General features: G+C 40.7%; 1 long non-coding RNA gene and 1 other non-coding gene across 2 annotated transcripts; both read right to left on the minus strand.

The window, feature by feature from the left end:
- Positions 1–1,005: 1,005 nt before the first annotated feature.
- Positions 1,006–4,491, minus strand: LOC116899319. The gene is made up of 2 exons (XR_004387703.1): positions 2,657–4,491; positions 1,006–1,081 (listed from the first exon to the last, which is right to left on the minus strand). It is a non-coding gene; the product is annotated as an uncharacterized LOC116899319 (long non-coding RNA).
- Positions 2,471–2,585, minus strand: LOC116899906. Its single transcript, XR_004387878.1, has one exon. It is a non-coding gene; the product is annotated as a small nucleolar RNA SNORD89 (small nucleolar RNA).
- Positions 4,492–4,949: the final 458 nt, after the last annotated feature.

A 4,949-nucleotide genomic window follows, 5' to 3' on the forward strand; every position in this document is an offset into this window, starting at 1 on the left:
AGTAGATGTACCTAACCTTGAGAAACCTGAGACTCCAGGGAGTGGGGAGGCCTGGCCGGGACTCAGGGGTGGAACCTCTTGGGGAGGAATGGGATGAGGAACTGTGGGAGGGGGGCTTGGGAGGGGCAATGGCTGGAATGTAAATAAAGGAAAAAGGAAAAAAAATGACGGTTTCTTATTTAGGGGAAGGGTCTATGTGTGCATTTATTTGTAGAACTTGGTTGTATGGCTCTTGAGTGTCTATTTCGTAGATGACAAGTATCCGGTCAAGATGTCTGTGAGTATAGTAAAATACCTTTACCCTGCAGCCAACAAGGACACAACTGGGATCCATGAACAAAAACCCCTAAAGCTTTAACATGTATTTGTCCATAAAGCCTGTCACCTCATTAAGTTTACAACTAGGAGATGGTAATTCATTATGTTTGCTCAGTTTAGAAAATGCAATTGCCAGCTCCCCACCCCAGGCATGAGCTGGGAAGGGATCCTTGCAGTGAAAGCTACAGCAAAAGGCACAAGCAACTCAAGCTTTCAGACTTCTGTGTATCGAAAAACAAGCTGCTGTGGCGCAGAGGGGAAAATTGCAAGTCCTCTCTTGATTTTGAAATCCCAAACAGGGGTTGGGGATTTAGCTCAGTGGTAGGCGCTTGCCTAGGAAGCGCAAGGCCCTGGGTTCGGTCCCCAGCTCCGAAAAAAAGAACCAAAAAAAAAAAAAAAAAATCCCAAACAAATGTCTCAAATAATGAGGAAGGACAAGATCACAGTCTTGTTCACTAGGAAAATGAAGAGAAGCTGTGCTTGGTGAACATTACGTACATAAATCAAGTTTATAATGCCACCAGATGGCTGCTGGTTTAGCATGTGTAAAAGACAAAGGTATGTACACTGCACACTGGTGCGGTCCTGTAGTCGTCCCAGCTACAGTCCGACTGTTTGGATCCAGGAAGTTAGAAGCAACCTGGGCAATGAGTTATGTATTCTTGAGACTGAATAACTACAATCAACTTTTAAGTATAATTGAATGAGTTTAATATAGGTTAGGTAACTTCAAAGTTTTTAATCCAACTTGTCTTCAAATCACCTGTTCAAGGAAAGAACACTAATCAGTAACATTTTAAGAGTACAACTTTTTTTTATTATTCTTTTTTTTTTTTCTTTTCTTTTTTTTCGGAGCTGGGGACAACCAGGGCCTTCGTTTGCTAGCAAGCGCTCTACCACTGAGCTAAATCCCCAACCCCAAAAGAGTACAACTTTTTAAAATACCAAAAATACAACCACTTAAATAATTCTCAACAGCACTTATTACTGACTTAATAAAGCAATGTACAGAAGACCACTTAGTCTATAGGGTATGTTCTACTTACACTTTAGGTAGCAAGCTTTATATATTTTAGGTAACATTTCTATAGTAATTAGTTGTGTTTCTGAGTCTTACAATCTATGTAACATTTTGAATAGCTCTTGGTAACAAAGGGTATCTGAGAAATTAGTAATTAAGAAAAACATTTACCATGTTCATCAAATCTTAGCAACTGCTTACTGCTGATTTCATTCTGTTTTTTTTCTTGTTACTATCGTCTATATTAGGCATAATCCAAGATTTACTAAAGCTTGAGATTTGTAACTAAAATGGGCCCACAGAAAATGGACTTCTCTGTTCCTCATAACTTCAACTCATGGTTTTGTTCTACACTTTGCTATAGGAGGAGGCAAGTGGGTTCATGGCAGAGACCTCACTATAATGAGTGATGCAAATACTATTTTTGGAAATGAAATGTTGACCAATGTTTCTGGTTTTAGAGGCAAGACTGAGCTGGAAAAGGCAAAGGTAGCTTTTCTAATGTGTTGAATCATAAAAGCACAACATTGTATTTTACTGCATTGATTTTTTTTTTTAAAGATTTATTTATTTAATGTATATGAACATCCTGTCACTGACATACCAGAATCCCATTACAGATGGTTGTGAGCCACCATGTGGTTGCTGGGGATTGAACTCAGGACCTCTGGAAGAGCAGACAGTGCTCTTATCCTCTGAGCCATCTCTCCAGACCTACTGCATTGATTTTACTTCAGGCCCACATCTGGTGCTTAGGACAGACATAGTGAAACAGTGTTTTCCTGATCTGTAAAACTGCTTTTGTCTAAATGTCCTCAAGTTCTCGATAATAATAGATACACACTGATTAAACTTCGTCCTTTCTTGCGCAAACAACATCAACTTTCTCCAAGGAAATTGCTGCCAAATTTAGATATCTTGTTCTAGAAGGGCTACTGTTGCGTTTACAATTCTAGCAGTCCTTGATTTGATAAGTGTTCTAAAGTTACACTGACACTGCTTGGTCAGCGTAGCTAATCTAAGACCCTGATTGTTTTTCTTAGCATAGGAAGGCTTTCCTGCCACCCCCACCCCACCCCCACCCCACACTTGGGAAGTTCAGCACAGGCAGGAAGCTTCCACACTGGCACTACTGAGGTCAGACAGTGACTCGCTTCAGGAGGTTTTGTCATCGTGTGCCCACACGGAGAGCAAACTGTTGATGGAGACACTGCAATTCGGCCTTTTATTGTCATCATTCCTCAGCAGCCTTGGGAAGCAGTCAGTGGGAAGAAAGGTTCAAGATCCCAGTTAATCAAGCATGTGACAGACAATTACCTGTAGAGTGTGGTGACTGTTCCAGTTCTCTGCTGGGAGAACTAAAGTCAGTACTGCTGGGCGAAAGCCAAGAAAGCGGGAACCACAGCAAACAACCTCCAATCTTCACATCACCATTTAGTCAGAAGTGATCTCACCACTGGGAAGGCTGAGGCACAAGGATGGTGAGTTCAAACTCAGATTAAACAGATCCTGCCTTAAAAAATTTTTTTTCTGTAATGACTAAATGATTAAAACCATCTTACCTTGCTCTATCACAAGATCCTTTGTAAAAGCAAGCTTCATCGGCTGTTAGAATGGTTACAGCATTTTCCCTGTTATGTCTTAAAAATACAAAGCACTAACATGCCAAATTCATGCTTTCCTACTTGCACTGAACACAGGTTTGGTGCTAACTTATATAAAGCCAACTTTGAGACTCTCCAAAAAGTGCTCAAAGTATGATTTTCTACATCAACAGCTGATTATAGTCATCTGGTTGTACATTTCTTTCAGTAAAACTCACAATGTATTTTACTATGGAGCAGCTAAAAATCAAACTGGAGAAAAACAGCTTGGTAAGACACTTTATCAAATATTATGTCTTAAGAAGGGCTCTAAGGATAAACTTAGCCTTTAAAGTAGTATTTTCTTGGTGCTGGCTTCCAGTTGGGATACCTTCTGCAATTTCCTGGAGACAAGCCCTTGATGCTGATGCTTTCTCTGCCTGTGAAGACTGTATATGGGTACCATGGTGATGTCTCAGAACCAGCTCTAAGAGATGCTGTCCACACAAATAGAGACACACACCATGAAACTGCCCTTATTACTCTACACAAAAACCTCAAAGTTGTACTGGACCTGCTTTTTTAATGATGGCTGTTCCAGGGAACCAACCCACTAAAGACCTCCCATATGCTATGTGTGCAGAATGGAACCTCTTTATATGTGTCTGGATACCTCCCTCTCAAACCCCAGTAGTTACACTGGTTATCCTTACACCAGGTGCTCCATATACTGCCTCAAGTTCTCAGTACCCTTTCAAGGCTCCCGTAACTACTATTGGTCCCAGAGGAGACGGAACAATCAGTGAGGACACAATCTGAGCAGCCCTAAGTAGTCAGTGACAAAAAGATGGCAGATGGAAAAAATGGATCACAGCTAGTCAAGGCTCAATGCCTTGAAACAAAGAACCACCAGAACAGAGTACTGGAAACTACAAGGAATGGTCCCATTTAAACCAAAAAGTAGCTGACATAGAAACAGAACTTGTGAAGAAAGACAAAGGACTAAGTTTTGCCCTGGAGAAGATGGAAAATAGATCTGAGAATGATTATGAAGTTCTTCCTAACTCCATGGCACACATCTTTTACTTGGCAGAAGCTTTCACAGGCAGAGTGACAGACCTGTGTTCCTGACTCATGTCTGTCTCCTGTCCTGGAGGCAGTTCTAGCTGAGGGCATTAATGCAAAGGGCAAGACAGACCATGGGTCAGTGACCTCTACTGACTTCTGCTGTCAGCCAGAAACCAACTTCTTAAAGCATTCTCTTTTGGGCTGGAGAGATAGTTCAGTGGCTAGCCTAGAGAATTCAGGTTCAATACCTAGTACCCACAAGGCAGTTCACAAACCTCCGTAACTCCAGTGCCAGCAGATCTGATACATACCCTCTTCTGGCCACCCCTGGCTAATGGCATTTAATGGTATTTAGATGACTCACAAATGTACACACAGACAAAGTGCCCATATACGTAAAATAAACTTAAAGAAAAAGCATTCTCAGTTTATCACTGAAGTGTAAAATATTTCGATCAAGAACATATTTTCCTTTGCGTAAAGACTAGATTTTTTTCTTTTTAAGATTTATATATATATATATATATATCGCTGTAGCAGTCTTCAGACACACCAGAAGAGGGTATCAGATCCCATTACAGATGGTTGTGAGCCACCACGTGGTTGCTGGGAATTGAACTCTGAACCTCTGGAAGAACATTCAGTGCTCTTAACCACTGAGCCATCTCTCTGGCCCAAGACTAGCTTTTATTAATGCACTTTCTATCCTCTGTAAAATTTTTGTGCTGAATGTTGGGGCTGACTATGCTAAATAAAATTTGTTACATAGAAAAATTTTTGTCAGTAAGCATTTATTTTTGTCTACAAAGTAGACATACAACACAAGTTTAGAATCAATAACAAAAGACTCCTAGTTTATGAAGTGTGTATCTAAGCGCTATATAGAACTCAGACAACAGTCCTCAAAGACGTCACCTGTGGGAACATCAAACGGGAAAGAAGGACAAAAGGTCACAGTA

Source organism: Rattus rattus, chromosome 4 (assembly GCF_011064425.1).
Source record: "Rattus rattus isolate New Zealand chromosome 4, Rrattus_CSIRO_v1, whole genome shotgun sequence".
Lineage (NCBI taxonomy): Eukaryota > Metazoa > Chordata > Mammalia > Rodentia > Muridae > Rattus > Rattus rattus.